The sequence below is a fragment of the Gavialis gangeticus genome, unplaced genomic scaffold (genome assembly GCF_001723915.1).
Source record: "Gavialis gangeticus isolate Ggan-Ray unplaced genomic scaffold, GavGan_comp1, whole genome shotgun sequence".
NCBI classification, from domain to species: domain Eukaryota; kingdom Metazoa; phylum Chordata; order Crocodylia; family Gavialidae; genus Gavialis; species Gavialis gangeticus.
In genome coordinates this window covers 199,083,760-199,095,721 of record NW_017729032.1, presented here as the reverse complement: position 1 = coordinate 199,095,721, position 11,962 = coordinate 199,083,760, and positions in this window count along the sequence as shown.

Here is an 11,962-nt window from a genome sequence, read left to right as displayed (position 1 = left end):
AATTCTGGAACACAGAGATGAGACAGCTAACAAAAACATCAAATAGCAACTTGCTTCCACAATGCTTTTCTTCTCCTTCAGTAATTGGCTTCAGAAAGTCCATTTTTCAAGTGTGGTTTGATCTAGTCATTTTACTTGCTTGCTAACTGCTGGATTAAGATCCCAGAAGGCTCCTTTGGACTCATCAAGTGAAAACTTGTTGACCCTTTTAGGTCCTCTCTGTCATTAGCTATCATGAGTGGAAGGGAAGAGGGATGACAAAATAAGTTACACTTGCCCTTATTGAAACCTTCCCTTCATGCAAGGGCGCCTGGCTCCCATCCAAGAGTCACTCATTCATTTTACCCAAACACAAGAACAGAGTATTGGCATCATCAGTTATGTTAGGCTCCCCAAAGAGAGCATGATCATTGCTCGGCATCAACTAGTGAGCTAGAACTAGTGCAGAGGAAGGAGAATACATTGTGCGCCTTTTCACTGTGTACCTCTGGGGACATATTGTCTCTGTTTGCCCTTAGGGGTACTGGTACTGTTACTGCACCTCCTTTCCTCCTTCTAGGGCTATGACTTTACTGCAACAAAATCATCCCAGGCATTTTATGGTAAGGAATAGTTTATACAATAAAAAACAAAAATAAAGCAAAAAAAAAAATCCACAAGTTCAATCCAAACATCATTCATCTGAAAATGTCTCCGTACATTCCAGATATTTGAACAGTGCAACGTAGAGAGCTCTGTAGGGGTCAGTCGAAGTGGCTGGGAAGGAAATAACCAGCACTGTGTTCTACGGCTTTCACCTGGAGGTTGTGCCATATTTAAATGTGTAACCTGAATTACTCCTTCATTGGAACCGAAGTGGAGAGTAGGGTCTTCTGGAGCAATTAGTAGAAGCGTTTGGGACATCTCTAGAAGGGTTATAAGGATCTATAGTTTGCCAGAGTAGAGTTGGAGAGTAAATGGATGTTGGTGAGGAAGGGCACAAGGGTCATTTCTAGAGGAAGATGAATAGGTCTAGAGGAGGAGCAACAGTTAGGTGGGCAGAGTGCAATATCTGAGAGAGACAGGCAAAACATCAATGAGAGTCACACGTAAGTATCACATGAAGATTAGGAGAAGAAGGATCTGAAACTTTTTGCAATCCAGCCTCAACTTCAGTTCTTCCAGAACCCTTCCACTGTCTTCTATGCAGTTCCCAGGCCTGGTCTATTTGTGACAAATGATGTGGGTCATGAGTGAATATCTAATCCCTGACTGCTTTTGTTGTATGGGATCATTTATACTTGGAAGGAAAAAGGGAAATCACAAAAGTAATTTCTTACTTTAATTTTTTTTGCACCAGATTTTAATTTTATTATTCAGTCTCTTGATTTTATTTCCACCTCCCCATCAAGTCCAATTTATGTGAACAAATAAAACTAACCCAGTATCTAGCAAGCCAAGAAATATTAGAGGTAATAAAAGGAAAATGTTGAAGAAGAGAGAGTTGGTGTTGTCTAGGTAAGATGATAACATTGTCCCTTAAATGTTAGTCTTTTATAGAGACTAACAGTTATTCATCAATAACTGTTGATGAATAAACAAAAAAAGTCTTGCTGCATTAAGTTCCTACTTCCTTTGTGTCTAGTTGCCACCCCCACAACATGAAAACCCATGGAAAACACATTTGAGATTTGCATGACTAACACTCTCTCAAATATCTGCAAGTCTCTCTATTTCCTAAAAACGATCAGAAACTGGAGCATTTTGAATATCTGGTTATGAAATTTAATGAGATTATCCTCAGGATTGACACATCTTTAGTGTTTGAACAGATATGGAATTACTAATGTGCTTAAGTGATTTGCTGAATCAAAGCTTTACATATGTTGAGGTAAATATTTCATTTGAGACTGAAAAGCGAAAGAACCTTTACTAGACTCCATTAGATGGCCTGTGCTTTGCCCTCACTTCTCCAACCTCATAGAAATAAATGAGATTGCAAAAGACTAAAAAAGCACAGAATTGCCTCACAAGAACAGAGGCCTGAATCCCTAAAGGCAATTAACTGCCTAATTCCATGATTTGGAGGACCAAGGTTTAAGAGAATTGAATATTTCTAACTCCAGTCAATCCTCCAGTTCTTACTGTACCCTTTTTCTTGTGAAAATTAGCCCAGAGATTATTTGGGTTAATTTCTGAACATAAACAAGCTCAGGTTAGTTGCAACTAAACATTTTGCCTGTTATGTAAGGGGAAGGACTATCACACCGACACTGGGCATCTTTTATTAACACACAGCAATAAACTGTGGAGTTTATTGCTCCACGATTTATTGCTCCCAGCAAGCTCCTGGGCACATGGTTTACATGTGTGCTTGGACTGTAGCACACTGAGCTGGGCCATAGCATCCCCAGCTTGCAGGGGGCCCCAGGGGCCAGCCTGCCAGCCTGGGGCTCCTCCAACTGGGGTTAAAGGCTATTTGTCGACAACACATTTCCCATTTATGCCGATGCAACTGAGTTTGTGTTTGCATGATCAGGATTGCCCGCCGCTCTTAAAGTGTTTTCAGCACATTAAACTAACAGTGCTGGATCATGTTTTATTTTGCATCGAGTTCACTTACCTCGCTCCGATCTATGGATTCGTGTTGTGCAGTCAGGGACTCAAAGACTTGTAATTACTTTCCGTCGTCACCAAGCAGTGCTGTGGTGCTGCACTATTTCAGTAGTTCAGGCCTTTAGCCAGTGGGTGCCGGTGTGATTGTATTGTCTGTGTGTGGGGTTTTTTACCCTCACTCCCTCCTTTCTTCTCCCTCCTCCTTCCTACTCCACAGCTGACCATAGGCATCCAGGGCACAGTGCGACATGTGGTCTATCCAGGTATAATAATAATAAGAGAAAGGGAGGGCGACCAACTCCCTATGTCATATTCTACCCTCCATTAATTTTTCTGCTGCTGCTGCCACCAGTTCTCTATGTGATACCCCTGTGTTGTATGTGATACCCCCCTCCATGCCCCCTGCCCAATGCGCCCATCCCTGTGTTCAGAACTGCAGAGCCCAGTGGTGTCACCAGAATGGTAAGCTTGCAAATATGAACGTTTGGAGTGTGCTACCCTACCTACCCTCTAAAGACTTCCTTCAAATTTCTTATAATTTACATTCGCATTGCAGAACCCTGGCAAATAGTCCAGGCAGATGCTGCCTTCCAGACCCACTGCCACTCCAGATATGGGGTACAAATCCTCTCGGGTAATATATAGGTAATGTCCTACTCACCTTGTATGTGGTGGGTTTGGGAGGCAAGAATTTAGAGGGCAAGAGGTTGGTTTTTGGATTCTCGTCCAAAACCCCATCCTCTTCCTCTTTCTTCCCCCTCCCTGCAGAAGTGTTTCACAGAAGAACAGTAAAGAAGGCCACTTAAAAGAAGGAGGAGAAGGAGCTGTTATTTAGAAAGTGTAGATGTAGTTAAAAGTTAGTTAGGAAGTTAAAAATCCTGACCATTTTAATACTACTGTTATATTTTACTATTTATTTTACATTGTCTTTATTTTATTTACTACTTAAATATTTTTTAAATTTATGTACTCACTTTTTCTTTTTAATAAAGTTTTGTAATTTTTGTAATAAATCTTTGCGATTCTTTTGTCTATATATGTGTGGCATGCTTGCTTTCTTCATGTTTTCTTTCTTCATAGGGAGACTGGGATGCATTGTGCAGTTCTGTGGTGGCAGGGGTGGGTTTGGAGAGGTGAGGACAGTGCCCACAAAAAAAAGCAGCATGGCTATAGAGCCTGGCTACTTAACATGTGAAAGAGGGTGATTTCACTTCTCAGCCTCTTGAAGGCTCAGATCAAGTATTTGGTGTATTATGAGGCAAATTTTTCCTCCTACTTTCACAAAAGAAAAGAGTCAGTCCCAGGAATCATTGTCTTTCAACAATCCATTCTTTATTTACCCTTTTAGTTTTCTTTTCAATTCCCAGATCATGAGTGAGTTGCATTTGTATCAATCCAAGCATTCACTGAGAAAACACACAAACCCGCCCAAGCATGCCATTGGTAGGTAGTCAATAATAATTTTCCCACAGCCCAGGGTGCAACAGGGAGACACCTATGGAGGGATATTTTTACCCAGCTAGAAGCAGGGTGACAGGAGGGCCCTGCCATGGGGCAACAGGGAGCTAGCTTGTTCATTAGCTAACATGTGGTCACTAACTAGGAAAGAGTTTGGAAGGCTGGCACATGGTTAGTAACCGGGATAAAACTCCACCCTGCGTGCTAAGAAGAGCACACAGGCAGGCAATGGGCAACAGGGAGGGAGGTGTGTGGGTGGGTTTGTGGGTTCAAAGGCCCACCATGCAGTGCAGGATGCCATTGGTAGTCAAGTGGTGATGCATGGCTGTAACAAGAAAGGGGAAGAAACACAAGGAGACAGAAGAGAAGCTTCAGCAGTGTGTGGTGATAACACCCCAGGGTGCAACCAAAAGGGAGACTGGGAGGGAATTTTCCCCCAGCCAGAACTTCCTGGGACATGGGCAGTAACCAGGAAGGGGGAAGGCAGTCACAGGGAAAGAGGGACTGAGAGAGCGGGACTTTTCCGCCAGCCAGAAGCCCCAGCCATGGGAATAGAGGGACCTATGCAGGGGTTGAGGGCCTTGCTCATTAGCGGGAACCAGGAGGAGACCACAAGGTACCTGGGAAATATTTCTGCTATATATGTATGCCAGCCAGCCAGCCAGCCAGCTGTTGCTGAGCAAGCCCCCAGCCAGGGACCCACCGCCATGTACCTTTGCAGCCCCCCCTGTGTACTCGTGCAAGAGAGATTGCCAGCCCCTCCCTGCACCCCATGCAACAAGTGGCCAGGAAAAACAGCAGGCAGAAAAATGAAAAAAGAAATGGACCCAAAGAATGAATGAAATCCCTTTTCCCCACCCAGCAGTGTGAGGGTGGATTTTGCCAGGCCTTCCAAGGTATGGAGGCAGATGCTGAAAGCCAGGATACCATGAGGTTTTATTTTAAGGAACAAAATATTGTAAGCAGTCGGTTACTTGGGCTTCTTTACCTTCACTCCACCAGCACCCTGAACTGGTCCTGGCTCCCTGAATTGCAGTGGTGGCCACCTGGCCCTGCTGGCAGTTGTACAGCCCTCCTCTGACTCCACTGTGTTAGGGGGAATAGGCTCAGCTGTAATGCTCCCAGGTACCTCCTGGACAGAAGCAAGCTGAGTGGACCTACTTTTCCTGTCCTGGGGTGGTACCCATTTTTAAAGAGGTGCTTCTCCCATCTCTCCATGGCACCACTTAAAAAGTCCTGTGACCTCCGGAACTCAACATGGGACTCCATGCTCGTGTCTACCAAATGCCGCATGTTGTCTTACATTTCCTCCATGGTGGCATCATTGGAATGCAGGGACTCCTGGAGTTTGTCCCACCAGACATCTGCATGTGACACTCCGGATCATGAGTTCTCTGCCAAAACCTCCAGTGAGCTTTCTTGGGAGCATCATTGCCTGCGGTGTATATCCCTGCAGTGCTCAGGTGCAGTGTGAGCTGGGGTCTGTTTCCAGCCACCATGAGTCATGGTAGCTGGTAAATGAACAAAAAAGCCTTCCTGGTTTCATGACATTGCTTTCCCCCAAGAGGAGGAAACTACACACCACCCACACTGCAGTGGAGAAAATGCCTGCAGACATGGAAACAGATGCCGCAAGAGTGAGGCACCATTTGTACTGTCCAAAATTTACCAGTGCCTGGTTTGGAACCACATTCACAGCTGCCGCTGCCCATGTCAGCTGCAAACTTTTAAAGCCAAAATTTAGTTTGGCTTCTAGTACATTACAAGCTATCCAACCTGAAAAGAGAATGGGGTATACCCTTCATCCACCACCACTGAAAAAGTATGGTGACCCACCTCCAGTGACACATGAATTCCCACCTCCCTGCCCCCGAAACCTAACCAGCACAAACCTGAGCAGTGCCTGCCAGTGGCAAGAGGCACATTACAACATATTGGTTGTGCATGTTCTCAGGACTCGGTAACAGAAAGTGATACTTGAGTGTTGTTGGGAGCAGAAACCACATTGGCTGCATGGGTTTCTTCCTGTTCCTCCATCTCTTCCTGCTCCTCCACCTTATCATCTGTGCTAGTCCATGGAATCGGTGGGGACACTGGCACTGCTATCGCAGCCAATAGTGGGCGAGCAGACGGGGGGTGAGTGAACAACCTGAACTCCGCCTTAGGAGTGTGGCGGCGGGGGGGGTGCATGCTTCACTCCAAGCCCAACAACAACCCACCATATCAAAAACAGTTGACAACATCCCTCCAAAAGCCATATGTCGCACTACACAAACTGATTCACTGCTAAATTTTAAAGGCGCAGTTAATTAACGTTGTATCGTGTATAAGTGCCCAACATGCTGCAGGGGCTGGCTGGTACATGAGCATGCTTCAGTGTGGGGCTAGTCAGCAGGTAGCCAGTTAGTATTTACATGCATGTGGCTGCGCATGAAAAAACTGCAACAGGGTAGGACCTATATTTACAAGTACTACCCTGCTGCAGAGTTTATTAATTCTGTGTGCCCTTATAGGGATGTATATGTAGACACTGAGATGTTTACTGCACAGTCAACTGTGCAGTAAAGTCTTATGTAGACATGCCCACTGTAAACCAAAGTACTAGTATGATTAACTGCTAAATTGCATAGGTACAGACCGGTGCCATTTTACTGAAATCAATAGTATCATCTTCATCCTGTCCGTGGACTCACGTCATGGTTAGTCAACCCTATATCCTTATTCATACTGGTGAAAATCTAAAAGCACTCCAATAAAATTAAGAGTGACTCCAGATATATGGTCCATATAATATACTGCAGAATATGTCCCTATAATTGCATAAAAAGATTTAGATGATTCTTGCCTTAGATGAATGATACATCTTACACACTTTAAATACAAAGTGAGACCATTTTGGTCACTGTTTTGAAAAGAATATGTGAAAAAAAGGCAAGAATCAGTGACTGGCACAATGTGTGAATACTTCAGCTTTTATCTGTAGAACTGAACCCAGTGAAACAGTTAAACAATGCTGCATACTCTGATGTCCATGAACACTTACATTCATGCACATTGAACAAATATGCATTGCTGTTTGTGGAATCAGGTCTTACATTTGCCGTTTAGTCTTATAAGGAAATAGGAGTAGAAAATAACTATAAAGATATGAAAATGACATCTTCCTAAGATAATAGGACTTTATAAAAGAATACTTGTTGCAGAAGAAGTCTCCTCTGGTGCAGTATCAAGATGAAGACATAGCATATCATGGGATCAGAAATACCCGCCGTTTGAGCTATAGATAGGAAGCTTGTTCTGTTTTTTTGTTGTCACTAATTTAATTTAGCCAGACAATGAGTGCTTGTATGCAGTAATTCCCCCACCCAGTTGAGAAAGTATTACATAACTGAGAAGAGGAACTGGTATTTTGCAACAAGGGTGGTTTTCCTGGTAAACTTAGGAGAGCTTTCTCAGTTTATCACAGTCTTGCCAACTTATTGGTCAAATATAAAAACATGGTTGGTAGTCTTCATATGAGCAAGTGTGCATGCAAAATTACATGTGTGATTTGGGAGTATTTATCATAACTGGCAGACAGCGAAAGAACAGCTATTCCTTAGGTGTGTGGGGAAGATCCAACATCTACTCCCTTATAGTCATTAATCCTAAAATATAGAAACCACTGTAAAACTCTGCTTTAAAGGTTAACGCCAATAATCCCTTGCTTTGCCCTACATGTTGATCCTTTAAACCAATAGATCTCAACCTTTTTAGACTTGAAGCACTTCCTGTTAGATACAAGGCACCCCTCAGAAAATGCCAGTTTCCATGTGTTTTCTGACTATGGAAAATTAACAGTGTAATTCTTCTGTTGCAAAGAGCTCAGAAAGACAACAACTGGTCAGAATGTTTTTAACATTTTGACTTCCTATTTGAAATCTCTGGGTTTATCATGTAAATCATGTTTGCACACCTAACAGTGCTAACATTAATGGCACCTTGGGGTACCCTTGAAAGGATCTCAAGGTACCCCAGGATGCTGCAACACACTGGTTGAAAATCACTGTTTTAAACATTTGGCAGCTGTATGCACTACAAAAGCAATACAAGCTTGAAGAGGTTTTTTCATACAGTACTTAGCATATTGGTTCTAAAACCAATGCCAAGGACCTAAACAATCCCAAAGATTACAGGCCTTCCTCTGAAAGATTCTGGACCCTGCCAACTTCCACTGAAGACAATTACATGTATTAGGATTGCTCAGACCTTTAGCTCAGAGCAACCTCTTTAATTGTAAAGCTAATTACAATGGCATAGGTCAGATTGGAACCTGGACCTGTAGAATAGACTCTGGACATTTGGAAATTACAAGTACAGCACAGCATTTAGATAATCTCAAAACTCTCAGATATAATATGCTTGGGAATTGATTTTCATGAAACACCTACTCTTCATCCAACTACAGACACAGTTCTGTGTCCTCCTGGGTTTTTCATGACTAATAACTTGTGGCTATTTTGATGCTACACCCATAAAATCAGTGAGAACCATGAAATGAATGGCAGTGTTTAAAATATGTTGGCTAATGATTTCTACCCTGCTAAAGGGGTTGAAGCTCTCTGTGCATAGAGAAGAAATATTTGGTAATCTGGGAGGGAAGAGAAGCTCAATAACCATTTTCATTTTAGGCTGCTGACAAGGCCAAGCTCTACTTTCAGTCACTTTGACTTGCATTCCTAAATGCTTGTCCTAATTAAAGCAATTTGCTTTGGTGTTATAGGCTTACTTACCTCCCACTGTAATCTGTTGCAAAGCATTTTCAAGTAAATTTAACACTCATGGAACAAGTCAGAGGAACAGTTTGGAAGTGCAGGAGTTCTGCATGGCCAACTACTGAACACAGTGGTGCTTCGTGTGGCTTAACAGCAGCCTGTAAAAAAATTCCTGGAGGATAATCTATTGAATGCCGCGTAAAATTCATTTTAAAGGAGGCGTGTTTTTGCAGTGGTGTAACAAGTAGAGCGGGTGTCCAAGGCAAAACCTGCAAGACAGCAGCAGGGGGCAAACAGTTTCTCAGACCAGGGGCTGAAGTGGGGGAAGAAGTCTTACCCATGCTGGGAATTCCTTAACCAGGGGTGGGCAATTTTTTGGCTGGGGGGGCCACTTCAGAAATTCTGATGAGCTGTTGCAGACTGGGGTTGCGGGGGTGCTGACCAGGCCCAGTGCAGCAAGGATGGGTACTGACCTGGCCCAGCGGGGTGCGGGGGAGGACTATTGTTCCTGTCCAGGCCCTGCACCCACCACCAGGGGCACTGGACAGAGCAAGCAGGGGGGGTCTCCATGGAAATTGGCTGGGACCCGTGCAGACAAGGCGCACTCTGTCAGGTGGCTAGGATGGGGCCATGGGTGGACAGGGAGCAGCATCTGGGAGCAGGATGGGTAGGCAGGTGAAAGAGCTAGGGCTGGGAACGTGGGATGGTGACAGCCATGCAAAGAGTGGATCACAGCTCTGTTCCTGCACCCTGGCCCCATCCCATCTGCCTGGCCAAGCATACCTTCCCACAGAAGTCCTGACCAGACTCCATGGAGACCCTGCTCACCCACTCCATCCAGCACCTCCAGCAGCGGGTGATGGACAGGTGGGCCAGGATTCCCAGGCAGCCAGGCCAGGTGTGGCAGTGGCAGAGACACTAGCAGCAGCAGCAGCTAGAAGGAGCTGCCACTGCGGGGGCTGCTGGGAAGTAGAGTGTGGCCAGGCCACCCATGTCCCGCCACCTGGGGTCAGCAAGACTGGCCACGTGTGCCACAGCCCAGGCTAATCCCAAGGGACCTGCTGCAGGCTAGATAGAATTCCTCGGTGGGCTTGGTCTGGCCTGTTCACCGTATTTTGCCCACCCCTGTCCTAAACAGTCTCCAGCTAAGCCACTGCTGCTCGTCACATGCTTTGCCCACCCCGGCTCTTGCTCTTAAAGCAGCAGTAGCTGCGACCAATTATGGCATTCCTGGCATGAGTGCAGACCCACAGGGATGGGAGGGCAGCAATTCTGGCCCCTCCTAACTTGGTACTTGGGGCATGTACCCTTCTTGCCCACCCTTAGCTACACTACTGGGTTTTCTTGTAAGGCCCCTTGAATATAGTGGTATTAGTACCACTACATATCTAGGTATCCAAATGCTGCGGATGCTGCGGATTTTTGGAGTCAGCAGTTTCCATTTGAAAGATTTTTTTAATTGTGAAAGTTTTAATAATACATTCATAGTTTCATAGTTGGTAGGGCTGGAAGGGACCTGAGCAGATCATCTAGTCTGACCCCCTGCCATGGCAGGAAAGAGTACTGGGGTCAAACGACCCCGGCGAGGTGTTCATCCAGCCTCCTCTTAAAACCCCCCAGGGTAGGATTCAAGGGGGTAGTTATCTCTGGTAGGCACAGTCCATAGTAAGAGTCAGACCATCTGAGGGAGAATCAAGTGGCATTCTGCCTCACAGAAGGGCACAGTTGTTTCCAGATTTTTTTCAGATATGCTGTGGGTAAGAGGTTTTATTCCAAATACCTTTCCATTGAAGAACTAGCATGGTGTGTTATCCAGAATGTATATGGACAAGTTAGAGCCATGGCTTTGTCTACCTGTGCCCTGTACTTTCTGGTGAGATTCTCCTGTGAGGAACATTTTGCAAGTAACCAAGACATTAGCATTATGATTATGGGATCCCATTGATAGGACAAGGAAAAAAGAGGGTTGGGAAGAGGCTTATTTCAAACTTGTCCCATAAGACCAGACCACTCACGCTGAAGAGTACATCAGACTTGTGACAGGCTGAGAAAAAGGAAGAGATTTTGTACAGCATCCTATTCAAAAATCTTCCTCTTCCCACCATGACTGACCAAGTATAGCAAAGGTTTTAAAGAAATTGAAAGAATCATGTTAGTTCTTGGACTGTAAGCCCTTCATTTGATAAGATGTGCTAATTACTCTATGTGATTAATAAGCTGTTTGGCAGGGTATTTTTTTCTGAATTAAAGAGGACTACAACCTTCTCATGCTACAGGTACAAAATACAACAACAGGAAATATTAACATGGAGAAGTTGGGAAAGATTTCTGGAGTCTTGAAAAAGAACAAATATGGCAGCATCTAGAAAATTAATATATTAAACCAAAACTGCTGAATAAAAGAAATCATGGAAAGAAAAGTTTTTCAGAAGGCTGAAATATCCTGTATTTTGGCATTTTTATATTTCCTATTTGTTAGTAATTCTAATGCTCAGCATGTGGTCTAGCTCCCACTGAAACTACAAGGATAACTTGCCATGAGCTCAGTGCAGGATTACATCTCTTTTAACATAATAAACTAACATAATGTGCTGTTATTCTAAAGAAGAATTTTCTTTTATTCTGGTTTAACTATGTTCTCTCCTAATTCATGTGCTCCAAGCAGAAGTTTGCAGGCTTTGAACTGGCCTTTGGAAGAGAAGCTAAAAAATTCTCCACAAAAACAACGATTTACGTGTTCTGTTTAAAACTTTTTGCTTTGTTTTCAAACACTGGAAAATTTGAAAAAAAAGTTACAGAAATATGGGCTGCCTATGAAGATGTGTGATGCAGCAGATGGATACTACCCGATGTCTGACCTACATTGTGAATAGCCAGATAACCCAGCAGATGTATCTAGAACTGCCAGAGCAGGCAGCTTCCTGAACCTGACAGCAAGATCTAACTGGTGTTCAGGATTTCCAGGGGTGACTGCAGATGTGCTGACAAGGCAGGGAGCAGATGGCTTTAACTGGGGAACAATGAACAAGAAGAGCCAGGGAGGCACTCAGGGAACCTGTAACATACTATATATGGTAGTTGCAAGCCTTTCTCCCTTCTGTGGTTGCTCAGTGAATATAATGTCCCTCTATAGTGCTAATACCAAAAAATCACTA